Raw genomic sequence first — 16834 nt, forward strand, 5'->3', positions numbered from 1 at the left:
TCTATAAAATTTCATTATTTCTGCATCATTTTATTTTCCATATCCTACTCTAAATTATAGTTTAATTTAAGCTTAGGAAAGGAAACTGCGCAATCAAATTTTAACAAAGCATTCACATTTCGTTTACTTTGAGTCTGTGCTTTCAAATTATACGTTTAATAATATATACATAATATGATAGCCATATTCTGCAATTTTATAATTCAACGGACAATATGGCAATGAATGCATACTGTTGCATAATCGAGAAAATATTGTTAAGAATTTTATTATTACTATTTTTTATTATTATTGTCTATTTTTCAAAAGTGTGTTTTTGTTTTATTATTGTGTGAAGTTGTAACTATATGTCTTTTCTTGTGTGGCAACAACGCTTCTGTAATTCTTCAATTTGAACTTTTGGATGTGTGCCAAGTTTGATGGCGTAATGCTCTGGTGAGAGCGTCGATTGATTGTGTAGATGAAACATGTTGTTTCAGAACGTTATTTCTTTAAAATATGTAAAATAAATGTTTTGTTTTCTGAACTCGGATTATGCAAACGTTATTTAGTTTCAACACATACCATATAATATGACAACGCGGTATTTTCTCAAATGTTCCTATCAAATGGTAATGATACATAAAAGCACACACAGATGAAAAAAAAATAATAAATAAATAAAGCAACCATTGTTGTTAAATTATTGCAATACGATCCATAATTTGTTGGTTTCGCGGAAATTTTTCTACATGAAAAGCAGTAAAAGCTTCCTAGAATTTGTTTAGATTTCATATTTTCTGAATTATAATTTTTGATTAGATGTGACACACAATTTTAAAGTAGCTGTATCAATTTATGACGCATTTGTGTATCACTTTTATATAGTATTTTGAATTAATTATCTGATATATGAGTCCTGACATTTGTAACACTGCCTGAAAATACTAGATTAACTTTGAGGAAGGGATATTGCAACTATTTATCGATAGTTGAAAATTATGCCACGAGATGGCGCAGTCTAATTCAGCTTTTATTCTGCCAAAGATGAACATGAATAACCCTCATTAAAAAAAAAAAAAAAAAAAAAAGAGTCGTGCCGTTGGAAGTTTCGATTTAAATAAAGCGTTAATACTGGATAGATAAACCATCATGAGATAGGATAAAGAGCTGAGACTTGTTATCCTTTAGGCATTTGAAACGAAACTATGTCTTGGTTTTTCTTTTGTTAATTATCTTTTATGTTATCCGGGATCTTGAAACTAAAAGCGTTTCTGAAAAGTCACTCGGTGGAGTATTTCTTGAGTTGTAACTGTGTTGCCTTACATTCATTCATTCGTTAATATTTTTCCTTTGTCCCTCGGAAGCTTTTTACGTTGTTTCATAATTTAAATATTAATTCCACAAGTATAATTTCGATTCAAATGTAATGGATATTTAGAAAGTGCGAATAAAAATAGTTTTGCTTACAAGTAACATAATGTTGCGTATGAAGAATAATTGAAATGGAAAATACCTATCCACTTTTCGTGTTCAGTTCCATTAAGTTAAAATACATATATGGCATTCTAGAATCATACACGTTTAAGTTTTCAAAATCTGAATAAAGTGCGTAACATTGTATGCTTTCTTCTGTAAATCCTGGTATATAAAGAAATGGTATATCGCCATGGTCAGTTACTTGAACATGGTTCAGTTACTTAGTCTTATCAGAATTAAAAATATAAATTCTAAAAATTTTAACAATATAACCTTTTTTCCCCCACTCATGTCCTAAACAGTGTTTAAGGAATAGGACACAAATTGTGTACCTCTATGCTGATTAACAATTAAAATAAATGTTTACTAAAACACTATTATGAACGCCTTGCCCAATCATGTTCACCTTATTTGCAGTATATTTCTCATAGTGATTACATTATTTACTTAATGAGCTGTATAGAGTGTATTAAAAAACGGAACCCATCGGCGTCAGTTTAACTTTTTATTGGCAAGTGACAAGTGCATGGTTTTTCGGTAAAGCAATAAACAAAGTTACATCGAGTGTAATAAAATACCTGGATTCTTCTCTAAATACTTCGTAATAAAACGCGTTGCATTCCATTTTTGTTATAAATCGTCCCGCTGTAATAGAAATAAAAATATCCTGTTTATTTGATTGCTGGGAAAATTTCAAAACTAACTCCAGATATATTCGTAATTTTTCCCTCGGCCTATTTTAACGTAACGTGTTACTTACAGCTATTTCTGCACGAATCATTATTAATGCATTTTCCTCAGCGTACTATTGGTACTCGGATGCTTACTGTAAACCCAGGGTTCCAAACTTTTTTGTTAGTGTCAGCCCTCTTCCGGGAACCTCTTAATCATTTTTCGTTTACATGTTTAAGTTTATAAACAATATGCAGTGTGTTTATATATTCTTATAAATTAAATGAACTAATCTCTTTATTTCTCGTATGTTATCTTAATGAGAGCTTAACTTATTTGAATGCCACAAAGAATATGAAGGCTGTCTAGAGCGAGTGATATTTTTGTGAAAGATTTTCTAAGGAAAACTGGCTCGTATTCAAATTTCACATGAGTAAACCCATGAAAAACAGCCATGTAACCAGCTTTGTTCACCTGGTATAGGCTTCGATCAAGGCTATCAAGGGCTATCAAGGGCTTCGATGGCACAGAGGGAACTCTTTCATTTAATGAGAGGTGCTAAATATCTAATCAAAGCAAATCCATAAAAATGTTATAAATATCCTGTCTAGTTCAGAGGAATGAATATACCGTAAACTGTATTATTTTTGAGACCTTCAGGAGAAGATAAAAATTATTTTGACGAAACACAAATTTAAATAATGAAAGGAATTTTATATTAATTAACTTTTATAATCAAGATAAAGGAAATAATGCTATCATAAACTTTCTTGACTTTTGATTTTTTTGTATATTAGCAAAATGGTGCTTTTAGATATAGAAAAAACTGTCTGAATAGGGAATAAAGTCTAAACCTCTCAGCCTATAAAAAGTATACTATATTTAATTAGGGCAAAGCACTCGACGGTTATCTACCTAAAGGGAGGGATGCCTTCGTGGAGGGTTCTCCAAGGGAAACTGACTCGTATGGACATTACACATGGGGAAATCACGAAAACGCCCATGCAGCCAGCCCGTTCGCTGGGATTCGAACCCTGGACCGAATTACCAGTATTCGGCGACTTTACTGCTCAGTCGCTGGTCGGCACCAGCCTGTAAAAGGGTTTTTTTATACCCTGATTTATTAAGACTAGTTCCTGCCTTCTTTATCTTTATTGCATAGTCTAATTCTGTTTGCACGCAAGTGTCATACGAATATTTTTACCAACTAAATCTTGCATAAACAAAATATCTCTAATGCTATTACATTTATGTTTTGAAATGTAATACATTGCTTTAACTAAACAAATTCTCAATCATACGTAAAATTTAGTGCATAAATGTAAAGAATAAAAAAATTCTGAGAACAATGGTGAAAAATAAAACAAATAAATAAGCATAACATAAAAAATTGATTATGGAAATAAGATTCGAGAACAAAACGCAAGAATGTCAAATTCAGAATTAATTACGAAATTCATAAACTATCTGTATCGTGTGTGTTCGCGATAACTGATTCTATGGTTTTGCACAACTATTTTACTGTTCTTACAATACAAAAGTGTTTTCTTTTTTTTTTTTTTTTTTTTTTTTTTTTTCGTGTGTGTGTGTGTGTAGTTAATGACATTAAAAATTCCTTTCGTAGTGTCGAAATTGTCGTCGATCATCTGTTGGTGCATGACAAAAATAACATTAGCTTTCCTGAAACGCTGCACGAGAGATTTACATATATATACACACTTTTTACGTAGTAGAAAATTTTTCTATTCTTGAACCTGGGAGAAGAAAAAACAGTTTTCTGAGGATATTTGTAATGTTTTGTCGAAAAACAGTGATGAATTAAGAAGTTCTTTAAAGAAGAAAACTCTAGTAAATCCTTTCGTTTTTGTCCCCCTCCTCCGAACTTTTTTTTTTTTTTTTTTTTTTTTTTTGTTTGAAGGGCTTTTTGATCAAGGTGTATTTAATGCAGTCTAATTATTAATTGAAAAAACACATTTTGGGTAATGTGAACACTAGTGCTTGTTTTATATAAGGAGATGCTCAAGTTCAATCAAAACACACTACTAAACGATATTTTTGCTACAATATATGAAATATTTGTATGCTGTAGGTTCGTGTTTGATGATTTCAGGTAACTTTCCGAACTCTGCTATTCAGCTTTCACACTTTAGTTACCTGCAGCCACAAACCAAGCCTCTAATACTGATTAATGTCGTTATTACACGTTTTATTTGGGGGTGAGACTGTCACTATATTAAAAATATCCTACGAAAGATCCCATAAGAAAGGCATACCCGGAGTATTTAGGGTAATTTAAAAATAATTTCTGTTCCTCACGAGATAATGGGGGATTGAAAAAATAATGGAACAGTAGAAACGAGAAAAATCATTACACAAAGAAACATTTTCCAAAACTGTCTACTAAACTTTCTACTAAACTTAGGAAGTGTAATGTATATCCTGTCTTTAAGTGGTATTTATGAAGAAGTTTATCAAGGCAATGGATGCAAGTATGTTGTTTGTATTCATAATACATGATAAGAGCATTTCCTAATATAAATGACGGTAAAATTGAAGATGATATTTTTCTAGGACCATAAATTAGAAAATTATGTTTCCTCATCAGAATCGGTGAACGATTGTATTCAGATGAAAATTTGCATTACATCCAACCAAGAATGTGAAAATTTCCCTAGGGAAATACGTATGAAGAGCAACAGTGTATGATCTTTGTAAGTCATTCTAAAGGGATATGAAAAACAGCTTCTTAATGTCTTTAAAACATGACCCTTTGCATTGCCAGCCAGATTTCTTACCTGTCGATGTTGAAGTATAAGCGTTGAGCATGGTAAGCACTTTTTTGCTTTGCGAGTAATTAGAAAGGAAGTAACTGCAACTGAAATCTTAGTGTGGCTGCTGACATCTACTCAGTTCTGAAGACAAATACACCAGAAAAAATTTTATATTTCCATATTTTAAATGATTTCCTTCATTCCAGCTCTTACGAATTTTTGGACGCTGATGTAAACTTTAACTATGAATCTCAAAATACCTTTGCGTGATAGGGAAATTCCGATGATATATTTAAATTCATCAACAGAAATACTGTTAAATATACAAAGATTTGTGAGATTTGTGTGATTAAAAAAAGTAAAAATTTGCTACTCATTGTAATAAAGGAAATAAAAATGGAACATAAAACATAAATAGAAACGAAAGCTAAACTACAATTTGAATAGCACTGCGATACAAGTTCAATAACCTACAAGCCAATATGACCAACATTTTGCCTGAAGAAAGTAATTGAAATGGGTCCTTTTTTGAGGTATGAGGAGGGAAAATGGTCTTTTTTTATTACTATTATCGCCAGCTTCTCTAAGGCCAGCTCTTAAAACTGACCCTAATTAACAAACGTAAATGAAAATGGCTTTTTATCCGAAGAAAGGAAAAAGTTTTCAAACTTTGCAATTACTGAGATAGAGTATTTATACATACTAGTAGAGCATACAAGAAAGCAAAGCAATTTATCTCTTATAATTACTTCCTTTTAGTTCTTTTTACAAATGTTTCTTCACGCGCCAGCTTTTAACCGTTGTTTATTTGTTCTGAAGCGTAAAAGATACGTTGCGCGTACTTCTTGTATGCTGAACTTATGGCAGCATATTTTTTCAGTCACTGTTGTGCACTTGGAGCTGTATATTAATTTTAACACAGAGAACTTTATTGACCGTTTAAAAATCTGGTTCTCCTCCTTTTGTCTTTTTACGGAATGTTAATTTTTTTTAGTTCGTTGCTATTGTATGCATTATAATATTAATAAGCTAAAGAATTTCGTGAGTTATTGAATAGCGTTCTTTCAGGGTAATCTGAATATTAATTAGGTAGGCATCACTAAAAATTTCTTTTTATATATATATATATATTCACAACTAAATGCTTTGGAAAATTTAACTGCTTTATAATATTTATCCCTTACGCGCTGATAAAAATAGTTACAGATAACAAAATTGGAAACGATATTGTTTAATTTTCTATATAAAAATTAAATGGCATATTCAACAGCCACATTGCAACTTTTTTGGAACAAGCTTATGTAATTATAAGGTAGTCAATAACTTCTCTTATTAATTAATTCTAAATTAAAGTACATTTCTTGTTTCTTTAATTAAATACGGTAAGGCTCACAAAGACTATCTGACTCAGAGAAGGGGTGCCTTCAGGAAAGACTTTTTAAACGATATAAGGTATTTCTCCCGCCTTCTTAGCATGCCTTCGGGGTGTAGAGGTCAGCACACTCGGCGCGCGCATTCGAGAGGTCCGTGGTTCGGGTCCTGAGAGGGCATTGCTCATTTTTCATGCCTAATGGCTCTAAAAATCCTAAAGTTTCTACAGTGGCCCCCGAACTAATCGTGGATGATAATTTTCCGCCATCAGGATTTGGCGATTGAGTTGCCTAATCCCAGTCGCCTTTTAAAAGGGGGTATATAAGGTATTTCTCCCGCCTTCTTAGCATGCCTTCGTGGTGTAATGGTCACCACACTCGGCGCGTATTCGAGAGGTTCGAGTCTCGACGAGAGCATTTCTCAGTTTTCATGTCTTCTGCTTCCAAAATAACCTTATGTCTATACAAAGAAACAGGCGGCTCGCTCGTATTTACGTTATACGTGCAAAAAACTACGAAAGCACCCATACAGGTAGCCCATTGTTTGAGATTCGAACCCTAGTCAAATTACCAGTCTATTGCACTGGTGTGCAAGTATTTTTCTTGAATGTTCTCTGAAAGGCGAGCATGTGCTTGGAGTGCGAGTTTAAATTTTTTGTATGAAATGTGTTCAGTAATATTTATTTTCTACTGTATTCGGCCCGATTGCAATATTTTTAAAAGTGTAATCTTTTCTTTGGTTTCCAACATTTCTTCACATACAAATATAATTAATTAATTTCGGCACAATATTCAAGCCTTCTACAAAAGGAGGGATGTCTCCGAAGAAATTTCGAAGCGAAACTGACCGGAGGTGCATTGCTTGTGAAGATACTACGAGAAACCTGAGCAGTCAGCCCGATCAGAGACAACCCCTGAATCTCTAGTGAGCCATGCTGATTACACTGGAAATATTTTATATATTTGCTTATATCGTATGTTTTTTTTTTTTTTTTTTTTTTTGCTGTATATTTACGTTTCCTATTAACCTTTCATATCTATAAAAATATGTAAACTATTTTCCATATTTTTGTGTATTACTTGATGTTTCGTTAAATAGATAGTTTTCTAGTATCATATTTTCAAAGACAATTTTACCAGTATATTAGGAAATATTTCCTTCTGAAAGACTATCTTCAACGTTTAACAATAGACCTCGCCCACAGAAGAGAAGTCAAGACTGCTGAATGCTCGGAGTTCTACCCAGGCTCGATCCCTGCCGAATGAGCTGGCTGATTGATTGATTTTCGTGTTTTTCCCAATGTGTAGTGTGAATACAATCCAGTTTCGCTTAGAAAGCCCTCCACGAAGGCATCTCTTTCCCTAGACAGATAGCCGTCCTGTGCTTTGTCATATTAAAATAACCTTTTAACAATTATCAGTACTCTTACGCAAAAGAAAATTTCAGAGCTACTTAATGTTTTCATTTGAAGTTTCAGGAAGGCGGGAAAAGATTTTAAAAAAGTCAATTATTGGACAAAAGAATTTTTGTTCAAGAGACTTATATAAGGTTTTCATTGCTGTTTCTGAGGGTTATTAATAACTCTTTCATTTAACTCGCTGGGACTTTCCTGGGAAGTATAGTAATTAGCTAGGGACTGCTATGCTTATTGTGTCTGGTTCAAATATTAGGTTGTGGCATAGATGCTCAGGACTCTATTGTCTTTACTACATGGAAGCATTTATAATTCGTCGATCCGATAGGTCTCTTAAGTGAGTGGTAGTAGAGGAAGAAGATATAGTGTTTTTGAATTCTATTCCTTGGGATGTACTCGAACAAAACTGAGATGCAACCCGAGTAGATAACACATGTGTATTCCCCCAGAATTGAATAAATTAATCCACTGAACTGATTTGGATGAAGAAATGACTCGAAAACGGGCTCTTCTTTCTGTTAGATTCAGATGAGCGTTACCTTCTATCTTTCGTCTACAGCTTATTACGGATGAATGGCGAATTCAAAAAACACTAGGAAGAATCTCTTTGGGCTATCAGTTATGTTTCTGAAGCATATGTAATAAATAGGAAATGGAGTTTTTCATTTAATTTTACCTTCTGCTCAAGAGTTAGTTCAAATGGGAAAACTTTAGGATCACAGATATGCAAAGCAAATGTTATTGATTTAATTGAAAATCGATTTGTGTTTAATTTTGACTTCTGATGTTATATTAGAAATTTCTGATATTATACTTTTAAAAATATTGTTAAATATGAATTACTCGTATAATAGTTTCAATAACAAAATCCTCCTCAATCCCACGATGAAGCTGTGTGTTTGAATTTTTGAAAAAAGGTTGCGTTATTACGAATCGTTATTAATTTAAGTTAAGGTTCGAAAAAGAAACTGTATTATATCGAATCATCGCTGATAGGGCCGTAGAATATTCCCGGCAAGACTTGTAACCATTATGCTTCTGGTAATACGAAAATGTTGAATAACTTTCTACCATGAAATATTTTAAATATTTCAATTTAGCTTAAGTAATTAATTCATATGTATAAAAATAATTTGTTTTCCGATAGAGATGCAGTATTTCCAATTAATTATAGAGCATTTTCATGGTGCGTGATTTCTTTGAAACACTGTACAGGTATTGATATTAGACTTACACTGTAATATATTGATGTAAAATTCATAAAATTCATTTGTACATTTAAAATTACATAAAAAAATTTCGTACATAAAGAAATACATCAGAAAAATTCACGCATAAAAAAGATTTAAGATTCATAATATTGTTTATATTGTTTCACTTATAATAAACTGGCTATCGAAATTTAAATACTACCAAATCAATTTTCCTCTCCTTCAAATATGTCGTTTTTTAGAATCTTATCGAATTTTTTATTATATGCAGTGCCTAAGAACCGAAAAAGAAATAATATGCTTTACAGAAAAGAACAAGAATCTAACTGTACCTTTTCAAAGAAAGGGACAGCAGAGGTTACCCGACATCCACTCATTCAATATTTCTGTTTCATTTACCTCTTCCTGTCACTTCTTGTCTTCTTCATGCTTCCCCTCACCCATCTTTCCTTTCCTTTCTCTTTTTATTAGTTCCTGATATCGCATATCCTAAAAAATATCGTGGTTTGGAAAAGTGTTATTGTCATCTAAGAGTAACTTTGAAAATTGTAATGAACAGTAAATTTATGCACAACTTTCAATATAGGATTAAAACTCATTATAATTATTGTAATTCAACAAATTTCAACTAGAGCAATTAAGTACACCCTCATTACAGATGTGTAGTTTTTGATGTGCTTATTCCTCGCAATATATGCTGTTTATGAAAATACTAAAATCTTGTTTGAAAAGCTTTCCGAACTTTCAGATAATGATTACTGAAGATTCAAAGCTGCAAATTTAGAGACTGGAGAGTCTTGAAGGTATAAGTTGGGTTTAACAAAATCATTTTGCTAGATAGCTGAAGACCTAGCTATCGTTCTTGATGCTGATCTACAAGTTGACTTTCTTGGTTTCTGTAAGGCCCATGCTTATCTTAATCTGGAAAAATAAAAAGAGATAAAGGGAAAATGTTTAGATCACGCATTTATGCGATGCCGTATGAAACAGTTAAGAAAGATATCTTTACAGATCTTTGAATTCATGTTTTTACAGGCGATTTCATGTTTAAAAAAACCACTAGTGCTAGAACAGGAATCTAAACTGAACATTTTTCATTTATAAGGCGTCAAAAGGGACATGACTTGTTTCGTTGGTGGACTAGAGGCTATATTTGTAGCCCTAAAACAATTAATCACACGTAATAATAGTTTTCTCGAGGCTGTCATTCTATCTGATTGTAAAGCCGTCTTGCAAATTATCCCTAATAATAAATCTTACATTTCAAAACGAATTTATGATTGTAGGCAGTTCATAAACATTTTGGCTAACTCTCTCACTCTGCAATAGTATCCCGCTTACAGTGGCACTGAAGGTAATGAAAGAGCCAACTGCCAACTTCTTAGCAAAGAAAGGTACCTTTATCTTTCAAATGCCGAACAAATTAATAACATTTCTTTCTGTAAAACTCTTATTATAGGAGTTCAGAAAAAATTGTCATTCTTACGTTTTGTATGAAGCTAAGATTTTAATAAGGCCTTGAGTCTTCTTTATTCCAGGTTTTCTTCATTATTCAGCTATTCTCTACTTTGCCTGTTAACTGGATACTATTGTTCCAGTGTCTGTTTACATAAAACGAGTCTTAAGCACTCTCCTATCGGTACTTTGAGTAACTCTGGATGTTCTTTGAATGGAGAGCATTCCACTTAATGATTTTCGTTATTGTATTAAAAATATTAAGAAGTTAGTAGTCTAATGACTTAAGTGCTAAGTGCCTTGCATTTGCAACAACAGAAACAAAAGTGCTGAAAAGCTAGCTAGTGTAGTTATAGCTCATCTAATTTTTTAATTAGTTTAATAATATCTCATATAACTTAGTTTTTTTACGTCATTTAAGAAAACTGATATGCACAGCAGGTTTGCTCAGGTTATCTTTAATTGATGCCTTAAGTATAAGCCCTATAGATATAAATGCTGCTTTCGTGGTGTCTTGAGAATTAATTGGTACTTGTATTTTGATCCGCTACCGTTGCACAGTACTGCTAATCTGTAAAAACTATAGATTAGTGCTGTTGTATAATAACAGTAGATTACAAGTTCACTATCCAGCTAAATTTTGCGCATATGCATAATGTAATCTAAACGCGTGTCTTCATTTCGCATTTATTATGTACAATGAAATTATTGTTTTAAGTTTTGTTATTTATTCTTGTATTCTCTCTAGTAGTCTGTAATATCTCTGGTTCTGTCTTCTGTAGTATTCTGTATTACTAGTTTTATGTAGTATCAGTATTCAACTCTAGTATTCTGTAGTATTCTTCACTGTTCTATAATATTCTGTAATACTGTTATATTGTACTTCTCGTGTCATTTATCTGCGGATTATATTTAACTGCAATTCTGTATCCTCCTCAAAGGATAATTCAGCTATCATTAACTAATATCTGTGCGTCTTCAAATATAATCAGATATCCTTATTAGTATACTATCGTATGTTGGATAATTGGTCTGATCTACCTTCCGTATAAGTGGATTGGTTTTGACAAATATGTTACTTCTGTTGGTTCAGACGCTAAGCTAAAACTTCGAATGGAGCTGTTTTCTCTCCACTGTACACACTACACTGCTATTATATGTACATACACTGCTATTACTATAAGTAGTATGTACATACACTATATTATATAGTTTTCCTGCTGCTTAATTTTGAGCCGTTAAATCATTCAAGGTAATCGTAATAGACTGCCAATCGATTTTTCGTCCTGTCTCACTGCTAAAAGAAAGTGTCAAAATTAAATTTTAAAATAAAACTATTTATTGACACTTGGACCTTATGGTTAAACAAACTGAAAAGTTGACAGAAATAGACTCCGCTAGCTTGCGGGTAAACGACACTCACGTTCAAATTAAATCAAATGTAGAGTACAAAATGAACAAATCCAGTCTAAACCTTAGTTCATTTATGACTGACTGTGAAGAAATCGCCACTTGCAGAATCTTATACCGGCAAGCAAAATTGCAGCAGTAGAAAAATTAATTTCACTGCCAGCCTTCGCTGCCAAGCTCCATCTGAAAACCTTAGGAGCGAGCTCGAAGCTTAACTCTTTAAGTGCCTTCTCGAAAGCTTATCAATTCTGAACAACTTAACAAACTTTAATTAAGTTGCATTCTGATGGCAGTTGACAAAAGTTGAAATTATAGTAAAGCCAAAAAAATAAAAGTGGGATTATTAAAATATTACTCTATAACTACTACTGTAGATTAGCGCTGAAATCAAATCTATTCTTGCTGAGAGATATTAGCAAAGAATCGCCGCAAAAAGGAATCGCCATTTATTTTTATTTAAAATATAATTTGAATCTCACTTTTGAACTAATTATCCTCTAAATTTGCTTGACTAAATCAAATCTATTTACTTATTTTCTTGATTGTGTCTTTACAAGGAAGGAGTCTTGCCCTAAATGATTATTAAATTTTGGTTCTATAGCATATCGAGCTCAAGAATTGAAAGCAAACTGATTAGTGGTTTAAAATTCATTACTTTTTAAAATATCTTGGAAAATTGCTGAAGAAATTTCTTATAATTTTGACTCTCAAATTTATTGTTTTTGGTCTATATTCAAAAAACGGTTATTAAAATGTATAATTTCAAAAGAGATTCCATTATTGTGCTGTACTTAAAAAATGTCTTTTTCCCCCCTTTTCAGATACTTCTGAAATGTCTTTGAAGTCCCTGCCTGTTCGAAGATGATTTGTTTTTTTCACCATTGACTTCTTCCAGCTGCATTTTCTGAAAAGCAAGTAATTATGTTTGTTCAAAGATTTGTTTTGCTTAACATAGCGTATTTTCACTTTACTTTATTCTTGTAATCAAGTTAATGAAACATTTGAAAAGAAATCATCCTTGAATTAAACTATGAAGGTTAAATTCAGTGTGTCGATAATGTGTAAGGTATTCGAAAATACATGCTTTAAATATCGATCGCAGACATGTACTTCTAATTTAAAAATTTTCCAGAAACAAAGGAGAGAATTTTGTTATAATAGTTTCAGTGTTATGTGTCGGAAGATTATGTAAAAGTAATATCGAACATTTTATATAACATTCAAAACTATTACTCTGTAAAATACCTTTTATGCTTTAATGAATTAAAAGCAAAATTTTTCGTACATTTGCATGTAAGGTTTGCAGAAAAATGCTTAAAAATATTTTTAAGGGACTAGCTACAAATGTAATTAAGAATGCTGTTTTAATCAGCATGAAACCATTAATCATCAAAATAGGTAGTTTGGGCTTGGTTGCTTCTTTTTATGAAATTCCTTTAATTGAATTCAAAATTGGCAAGGAAAAATAACGCAGTTTCGAAAATTCGTTATTGATTATCTCCTCGAATAGATTCTTCCCCAAATTCAAACAGGATTGCTAATGTATAGTAACCATGAATCTTTTAATTGCTTAAAATATCCCATATCTCAGAAAATAGTTTTCGTATTATCTTTTTTTTACTTCGTACAAAGCAAAACTTAAACTGAGGAAATTCTCAAAGTTTATCGATTTAAAATAAGGTGTCCACAGGATTCTGTTTCTAAGCATTAGCTGTCAAATATAATTATGAATGAAAATTTCTTGTCATGTAAAATTCATTACTATCTATCTAAAAACTTTTGCTGATAACTTTTTGTTAATTTTTCAATGTGAGAAATTTATTATAGCAGTTCTACTGCTCAAAATGTGCTTGTAATTGTTCTTAGATGAGCTACAATTTATAAATTAAAATTTAATCTTATAAAAATCAAAATATTCACAGTTAATGTCAAACTTGAGAGATTAAATTGAGTGTATGGGAGATACAAATTCTTTTTAAGAAGAGAAAGTAATCAAATACTTGGGAGTTTTGCTTGATATAAAGTTTAGTGGAAAGGATGCATCCTTTCCGCTAAATTACAAATGCGAGTGAAAAACCTCTTACTGAATTTTTTGCATTTCTCGGAAATAGTTAAAATTTCAAAACAGAAACTCTTATAAGCAAACAATTGTTCTAATTTTCATTTCTTCATCAATGGTTTGGGGGTTAGTAACCCCCAATAAGAATATAAAAACGAAGATCCGTTAAAAAAATTCAGTGGTTTCTTGCTGCGTCTCGTTCAAGATTATAGGACAATCAGTTATAAAATTCTTTTTGTTCTTTCCGATATTCCATCATTTGATTTCCAAATTTTAATCTACAGAAACTGCCAGAGACAATGTTTTCGAGTCATGATTCAGCATTGCGTTAGGTGGCCCATTTTTCATGCTTTAACTTCCATATTCGCCACTGAGACTCGCTTTATTTTAAGGACTAAAAAAAAAAAAAAAAAAAAAAAAAAAAAAAAAAAAAAAAAAATCACAAGACTTTTGCCTTGACATGTACAACATACCTTCAAAGTATAATTGTTCATTTTTGAATAATTTTTTTTTAGATATAATGACTTGATTTTTGACGTCATCTAAGGGGAAAAAACATTTTGATATTTTTAGGCCCAGATTTTTGACTGTTTTAATAATATATATGGGTTTTCAGACTGAATTGAAAGCTTCACCTTGATTTTTTATGTTTTTGATTAGTTGGTCCAAGAATATTCGCGGTAACAATATTCACGGTTTCATGCTGTGTCACATTCTGAAGCTTATTAGATAGGGGCTACAGTGATGCAAGTTGGTTTCTACTGCGTATCAAACATTTTCATTCGGATTTCAATCTGGTGTACATGCCAGGCCATACCGTGCAGTTGATTCTTTCGTTTTCAGAGTATTTTGATACTGACAAGTATTATCGCTTATTAGAGCAAAAACTCTGAAAAGTCTCACACAAGAATCGAGATTTTCATCTCTGTATCATTTAGGAATCACAAATGCGCCAGTGAAGATGGCTAGGTCAACTACGGCCATTCAGAATGATGACTGTCCAGGCCAAGCTTCTGCTAGCTTTCGTACCTACTTCTTGCGGTGGTGACGCCAGAATTATTACGTGTCCTCAGATTAAAACACGTCTAAAATCGTTTTCTAAAGAAAATCTAAAGTAATCGGTACAACCAACGATGCTCCCAATTACAATGATGTCTGCAGCATTTTAACCAAGCGCTGTTCAGGCTGCGATTTGTGATTCCTGGTGGATTTGTAATTCCTGAAAGATACGGAGACGAAGATGTCGATTGTTTTGGGAAACTGTGATGAAAGATGTATAGAGATATTTTTTTATCAAGCCTTTCCTTCCATAGTGTTTCGAGATATCCAGGATCCTATTTCTGTAGCAAATTCACCTACAATTTTCGTAACAATGGTTCACCTGTATCTTTAGGCGACATTAGTCAGTAAACGGTTCTAAGAAGCTGTTATGACATTTTCCTGCCTTTAGCCTGGCCATCAAAATAGATTTTTATTATCGTTGAATCAATTTCGGTTCTGGAAAGGGCATTTATGAGTACTTTTAGGTCTTTTCTTCACTGCGCCTGCTTCTGTCCAGCCTATAACTTACCGATCGCACACCGTTTTCACAATCAGTCAAATGCTTTAACAAAGCATTTTTCACTGTCCACGTATGGATTTCCCTATTACTATCAAAATCCTTTCAATTGGAATTTAAGCAACGGTTGGTTTTCCCATCTAAAACATCAAAGAGTATAGCTGCAATAATTTGTATATTCTTGTGCAGTGAGATCGGATTCTTTTCGGTTTTTCCATTGGCATTAACAAGGAATGGCATAGCCGTAAGACTTAACTAAATTTTATGTAATAAGTAATTTTTATAAATGAATAAATTATTTCACTTCACCCCCCTCCCGAGTTCGTTTTGAAAAATTATGATGAAATTTGTTTATAGATGAAAGTAAAGTGATTAAGCTGGAATTGAATCTTGATAGTAGTAAAAGGGTACTTAATTTAAGTGGAATTGATATAAAATCGTACATTGCTTTATTCAATTTAAAAGTATTCAGAGTTTCTCTCTCCTGCTTATTTTAAAATCATTTTTCACTCTTTCCATCCTAATTTGGAATAAAATATGTGATTTATTTATTCTCATTGTAAACTTCCCAGCAAGATCACGCTCTTTAATGTTACGCTAAGTATTATAATGAATACGATCACATTCTCTTGCAGTACCCAGAAACAAAATTGGTATCTTCTAGCTGTGTGTTCTCGGGTGATTGTTGCGATCAGAATCTGAGCTATTATTCCTGCTTTCTGTTACTTAAGTTTATATCATCAGGCAATGGATATTCACTTTTTGTTACCATATAAGGAGTTACCTTTATGCTTCAATGCTTATTGTAACTGCTGTTATCTAACCCGGTTATGTTTTGGTAAGAACAAAATTGTTCTGCTGAGGAAGTTGGATAGATAACTTTTTCCATATGATATTTTTACGCTTGACACACTTTGAGTGCTTTTTCTTTTTTCGCTGTCATTATTAAATTGCTAAATTGTAGTTTTTGTTGCTCAAAAATTTTTAAAGGAAGCGGAATATTTCCCAACGAAAAGCAATAATACTGAATTTGCAGATATTTGGTACAAACTGTGCCGAATGGTGATTTTTTAATAATTTCGGCGAGTTTTTACTTCTTAATGTGTGGAGATGACTCTTTTTCTTTTCTTTTTTATCCCCTGACAAGACGTCAAAGGAACTTCAAAGGGCATTAAAGGAGTATCCATAATTTTATTTTTTTGAACTTAAGCTGTCGTCTACCGTCTAATGACCCACCTAAAATAAATTTCTTTAGAAAAATCATAAACCAACAGGAAGTCGGATGTTTTCATCTGATTCTTACCGCATATTCAGAATCAGTAGGAAATACTTTTATGTACTTCATCAGCAATCTTGTGTTATTTACAACAAAAATCGGAATCCCACAGTTGTCTACAAAACGGGTGAAATCACTAAACATGTTACTTTCATGCAGGACGTATTCCCACAAGCAAA

General features: G+C 32.3%; 1 protein-coding gene across 3 annotated transcripts in view; it reads left to right on the forward strand.

Moving 5' to 3' along the window:
• Positions 1-16834, forward strand: part of LOC118196119 (uncharacterized) — a 326905-nt gene that overhangs the window by 187632 nt on the left and 122439 nt on the right. For all 3 annotated transcript variants that reach the window (XM_085808355.1, XM_085808356.1, XM_085808357.1), the window contains one exon: positions 12584-12677. The gene's annotated coding sequence lies outside the window, so the exon portion shown is untranslated. The remainder of the gene's footprint in view (positions 1-12583; positions 12678-16834) is intronic.

This window comes from Stegodyphus dumicola, chromosome X1, assembly GCF_044657685.1.
Source record: "Stegodyphus dumicola isolate Sdum_Otavi_A_Nest chromosome X1, ASM4465768v1".
NCBI lineage: Eukaryota > Metazoa > Arthropoda > Arachnida > Araneae > Eresidae > Stegodyphus > Stegodyphus dumicola.